Source organism: Hemiscyllium ocellatum, unplaced genomic scaffold (genome assembly GCF_020745735.1).
Source record: "Hemiscyllium ocellatum isolate sHemOce1 unplaced genomic scaffold, sHemOce1.pat.X.cur. scaffold_2591_pat_ctg1, whole genome shotgun sequence".
NCBI classification, from domain to species: domain Eukaryota; kingdom Metazoa; phylum Chordata; class Chondrichthyes; order Orectolobiformes; family Hemiscylliidae; genus Hemiscyllium; species Hemiscyllium ocellatum.
The window spans coordinates 24,200-30,199 of NW_026868141.1; positions in this window are offsets into that span (position 1 = coordinate 24,200).

The window sequence follows — 6,000 nt, forward strand, 5'->3', positions numbered from 1 at the left end:
GGGGAGACAGTGCGGGTGCTGGGGTAATGGTGTCGGTGTGGGACGGGGAGACAGTGAGGGTGCTGGGGTAATGGTGTCGGTGTGGGACGGGGAGACAGTGAGGGTGCTGGGGTAATGGTGTCGGTGTGGGACGGGGAGACAGTGCGGGTGCTGGGGTAATGGTGTCGGTGTGGGACGGGGAGACAGTGAGGGTGCTGGGGTAATGGTGTCGGTGTGGGACGGGGAGACAGTGAGGGTGCTGGGGTAATGGTGTCGGTGTGGGACGGGGAGACAGTGCGGGTGCTGGGGTAATGGTGTCGGTGTGGGACGGGGAGACGGTGCGGGTGCTGGGGTAATGGTGTCGGTGTGGGACGGGGAGACAGTGCGGGTGCTGGGTAATGGTGTCGGTGTGGGACGGGGAGACAGTGAGGGTGCTGGGTAATGGTGTCGGTGTGGGACGGGGAGACGGTGAGGGTGCTGGGGTAATGGTGTCGGTGTGGGACGGGGAGACGGTGCGGGTGCTGGGTAATGGTGTCGGTGTGGGACGGGGAGACAGTGCGGGTGCTGGGGTAATGGTGTCGGTGTGGGACGGGGAGACAGTGCGGGTGCTGGGGTAATGGTGTCGGTGTGGGACGGGGAGACAGTGCGGGTGCTGGGTAATGGTGTCGGTGTGGGACGGGGAGACAGTGAGGGTGCTGGGTAATGGTGTCGGTGTGGGACGGGGAGACAGTGAGGGTGCTGGGGTAATGGTGTCGGTGTGGGACGGGGAGACAGTGCGGGTGCTGGGGTAATGGTGTCGGTGTGGGACGGGGAGACAGTGCGGGTGCTGGGGTAATGGTGTCGGTGTGGGACGGGGAGACAGTGAGGGTGCTGGGGTAATGGTGTCGGTGTGGGACGGGGAGACAGTGCGGGTGCTGGGGTAATGGTGTCGGTGTGGGACGGGGAGACAGTGAGGGTGCTGGGGTAATGGTGTCGGTGTGGGACGGGGAGACAGTGCGGGTGCTGGGGTAATGGTGTCGGTGTGGGACGGGGAGACAGTGAGGGTGCTGGGGTAATGGTGTCGGTGTGGGACGGGGAGACAGTGCGGGTGCTGGGGTAATGGTGGCGGTGTGGGACGGGGAGACAGTGAGGGTGCTGGGGTAATGGTGTCGGTGTGGGACGGGGAGACAGTGAGGGTGCTGGGGAAATGGTGTCGGTGTGGGACGGGGAGACAGTGAGGGTGCTGGGTAATGGTGTCGGTGTGGGACGGGGAGACAGTGCGGGTGCTGGGGTAATGGTGTCGGTGTGGGACGGGGAGACAGTGCGGGTGCTGGGGTAATGGTGTCGGTGTGGGACGGGGAGACAGTGCGGGTGCTGGGTAATGGTGTCGGTGTGGGACGGGGAGACAGTGCGGGTGCTGGGGTAATGGTGTCGGTGTGGGACGGGGAGACAGTGCGGGTGCTGGGTAATGGTGTCGGTGTGGGACGGGGAGACAGTGAGGGTGCTGGGGTAATGGTGTCGGTGTGGGACGGGGAGACAGTGAGGGTGCTGGGTAATGGTGTCGGTGTGGGACGGGGAGACAGTGCGGGTGCTGGGGTAATGGTGTCGGTGTGGGACGGGGAGACAGTGCGGGTGCTGGGGTAATGGTGTCGGTGTGGGACGGGGAGACAGTGAGGGTGCTGGGTAATGGTGTCGGTGTGGGACGGGGAGACAGTGCGGGTGCTGGGGTAATGGTGTCGGTGTGGGACGGGGAGACAGTGCGGGTGCTGGGGTAATGGTGTCGGTGTGGGACGGGGAGACAGTGCGGGTGCTGGGTAATGGTGTCGGTGTGGGACGGGGAGACAGTGAGGGTGCTGGGTAATGGTGTCGGTGTGGGACGGGGAGACAGTGCGGGTGCTGGGTAATGGTGTCGGTGTGGGACGGGGAGACAGTGCGGGTGCTGGGGTAATGGTGTCGGTGTGGGACGGGGAGACAGTGAGGGTGCTGGGGTAATGGTGTCGGTGTGGGACGGGGAGACAGTGAGGGTGCTGGGTAATGGTGTCGGTGTGGGACGGGGAGACAGTGCGGGTGCTGGGGTAATGGTGTCGGTGTGGGACGGGGAGACAGTGCGGGTGCTGGGGTAATGGTGTCGGTGTGGGACGGGGAGACAGTGCGGGTGCTGGGGTAATGGTGTCGGTGTGGGACGGGGAGACGGTGCGGGTGCTGGGGTAATGGTGTCGGTGTGGGACGGGGAGACAGTGAGGGTGCTGGGGTAATGGTGTCGGTGTGGGACGGGGAGACAGTGAGGGTGCTGGGGTAATGGTGTCGGTGTGGGACGGGGAGACAGTGCGGGTGCTGGGGTAATGGTGTCGGTGTGGGACGGGGAGACAGTGCGGGTGCTGGGGTAATGGTGTCGGTGTGGGACGGGGAGACAGTGAGGGTGCTGGGTAATGGTGTCGGTGTGGGACGGGGAGACAGTGCGGGTGCTGGGGTAATGGTGTCGGTGTGGGACGGGGAGACAGTGAGGGTGCTGGGTAATGGTGTCGGTGTGGGACGGGGAGACAGTGAGGGTGCTGGGGTAATGGTGTCGGTGTGGGACGGGGAGACAGTGCGGGTGCTGGGGTAATGGTGTCGGTGTGGGACGGGGAGACAGTGCGGGTGCTGGGGTAATGGTGTCGGTGTGGGACGGGGAGACAGTGCGGGTGCTGGGGTAATGGTGTCGGTGTGGGACGGGGAGACAGTGCGGGTGCTGGGTAATGGTGTCGGTGTGGGACGGGGAGACAGTGCGGGTGCTGGGTAATGGTGTCGGTGTGGGACGGGGAGACAGTGCGGGTGCTGGGGTAATGGTGTCGGTGTGGGACGGGGAGACAGTGCGGGTGCTGGGGTAATGGTGTCGGTGTGGGACGGGGAGACAGTGCGGGTGCTGGGGTAATGGTGTCGGTGTGGGACGGGGAGACAGTGCGGGTGCTGGGTAATGGTGTCGGTGTGGGACGGGGAGACAGTGCGGGTGCTGGGTAATGGTGTCGGTGTGGGACGGGGAGACAGTGAGGGTGCTGGGGTAATGGTGTCGGTGTGGGACGGGGATACAGTGAGGGTGCTGGGGTAATGGTGTCGGTGTGGGACGGGGAGACAGTGCGGGTGCTGGGTAATGGTGTCGGTGTGGGACGGGGAGACAGTGCGGGTGCTGGGTAATGGTGTCGGTGTGGGACGGGGAGACAGTGCGGGTGCTGGGGTAATGGTGTCGGTGTGGGACGGGGAGACAGTGCGGGTGCTGGGTAATGGTGTCGGTGTGGGACGGGGAGACAGTGCGGGTGCTGGGGTAATGGTGTCGGTGTGGGACGGGGAGACAGTGCGGGTGCTGGGTAATGGTGTCGGTGTGGGACGGGGAGACAGTGCGGGTGCTGGGGTAATGGTGTCGGTGTGGGACGGGGAGACAGTGCGGGTGCTGGGGTAATGGTGTCGGTGTGGGACGGGGAGACAGTGAGGGTGCTGGGGTAATGGTGTCGGTGTGGGACGGGGAGACAGTGCGGGTGCTGGGTAATGGTGTCGGTGTGGGACGGGGAGACAGTGAGGGTGCGGGGGTAATGGTGTCGGTGTGGGACGGGGAGACAGTGAGGGTGCTGGGGTAATGGTGTCGGTGTGGGACGGGGAGACAGTGCGGGTGCTGGGGTAATGGTGTCGGTGTGGGACGGGGAGACAGTGCGGGTGCTGGGTAATGGTGTCGGTGTGGGACGGGGAGACAGTGAGGGTGCTGGGTAATGGTGTCGGTGTGGGACGGGGAGACAGTGAGGGTGCTGGGTAATGGTGTCGGTGTGGGACGGGGAGACAGTGCGGGTGCTGGGTAATGGTGTCGGTGTGGGACGGGGAGACAGTGAGGGTGCTGGGTAATGGTGTCGGTGTGGGCCGGGGAGACAGTGAGGGTGCTGGGGTAATGGTGTCGGTGTGGGACGGGGAGACAGTGCGGGTGCTGGGTAATGGTGTCGGTGTGGGACGGGGAGACAGTGCGGGTGCTGGGGTAATGGTGTCGGTGTGGGACGGGGAGACAGTGCGGGTGCTGGGGTAATGGTGTCGGTGTGGGACGGGGAGACAGTGCGGGTGCTGGGTAATGGTGTCGGTGTGGGACGGGGAGACAGTGCGGGTGCTGGGGTAATGGTGTCGGTGTGGGACGGGGAGACAGTGCGGGTGCTGGGGTAATGGTGTCGGTGTGGGACGGGGAGACAGTGCGGGTGCTGGGTAATGGTGTCGGTGTGGGACGGGGAGACAGTGCGGGTGCTGGGGTAATGGTGTCGGTGTGGGACGGGGAGACAGTGCGGGTGCTGGGGTAATGGTGTCGGTGTGGGACGGGGAGACAGTGAGGGTGCTGGGGTAATGGTGTCGGTGTGGGACGGGGAGACAGTGAGGGTGCTGGGGTAATGGTGTCGGTGTGGGACGGGGAGACAGTGAGGGTGCTGGGGTAATGGTGTCGGTGTGGGACGGGGAGACAGTGAGGGTGCTGGGGTAATGGTGTCGGTGTGGGACGGGGAGACAGTGAGGGTGCTGGGGTAATGGTGTCGGTGTGGGACGGGGAGACAGTGAGGGTGCTGGGGTAATGGTGTCGGTGTGGGACGGGGAGACAGTGAGGGTGCTGGGGTAATGGTGTCGGTGTGGGACGGGGAGACAGTGCGGGTGCTGGGTAATGGTGTCGGTGTGGGACGGGGAGACAGTGCGGGTGCTGGGGTAATGGTGTCGGTGTGGGACGGGGAGACAGTGAGGGTGCTGGGGTAATGGTGTCGGTGTGGGACGGGGAGACAGTGAGGGTGCTGGGGTAATGGTGTCGGTGTGGGACGGGGAGACAGTGCGGGTGCTGGGGTAATGGTGTCGGTGTGGGACGGGGAGACGGTGAGGGTGCTGGGGTAATGGTGTCGGTGTGGGACGGGGAGACAGTGAGGGTGCTGGGTAATGGTGTCGGTGTGGGACGGGGAGACAGTGAGGGTGCTGGGGTAATGGTGTCGGTGTGGGACGGGGAGACAGTGCGGGTGCTGGGGTAATGGTGTCGGTGTGGGACGGGGAGACAGTGAGGGTGCTGGGGTAATGGTGTCGGTGTGGGACGGGGAGACAGTGCGGGTGCTGGGGTAATGGTGTCGGTGTGGGACGGGGAGACAGTGAGGGTGCTGGGGTAATGGTGTCGGTGTGGGACGGGGAGACAGTGCGGGTGCTGGGGTAATGGTGTCGGTGTGGGACGGGGAGACAGTGCGGGTGCTGGGGTAATGGTGTCGGTGTGGGACGGGGAGACAGTGCGGGTGCTGGGGTAATGGTGTCGGTGTGGGACGGGGAGACAGTGAGGGTGCTGGGGTAATGGTGTCGGTGTGGGACGGGGAGACAGTGCGGGTGCTGGGGTAATGGTGTCGGTGTGGGACGGGGAGACAGTGCGGGTGCTGGGGTAATGGTGTCGGTGTGGGACGGGGAGACTGTGCGGGTGCTGGGGTAATGGTGTCGGTGTGGGACGGGGAGACAGTGCGGGTGCTGGGTAATGGTGTCGGTGTGGGACGGGGAGACAGTGAGGGTGCTGGGGTAATGGTGTCGGTGTGGGACGGGGAGACAGTGCGGGTGCTGGGGTAATGGTGTCGGTGTGGGACGGGGAGACAGTGCGGGTGCTGGGGTAATGGTGTCGGTGTGGGACGGGGAGACAGTGCGGGTGCTGGGTAATGGTGTCGGTGTGGGACGGGGAGACAGTGCGGGTGCTGGGTAATGGTGTCGGTGTGGGACGGGGAGACAGTGCGGGTGCTGGGGTAATGGTGTCGGTGTGGGACGGGGAGACAGTGCGGGTGCTGGGGTAATGGTGTCGGTGTGGGACGGGGAGACAGTGAGGGTGCTGGGTAATGGTGTCGGTGTGGGACGGGGAGACAGTGAGGGTGCTGGGGTAATGGTGTCGGTGTGGGACGGGGAGACAGTGCGGGTGCTGGGGTAATGGTGTCGGTGTGGGACGGGGAGACAGTGCGGGTGCTGGGGTAATGGTGTCGGTGTGGGACGGGGAGACAGTGCGGGTGCTGGGGTAATGGTGTCGGTGTGGGACGGGGAGACAGT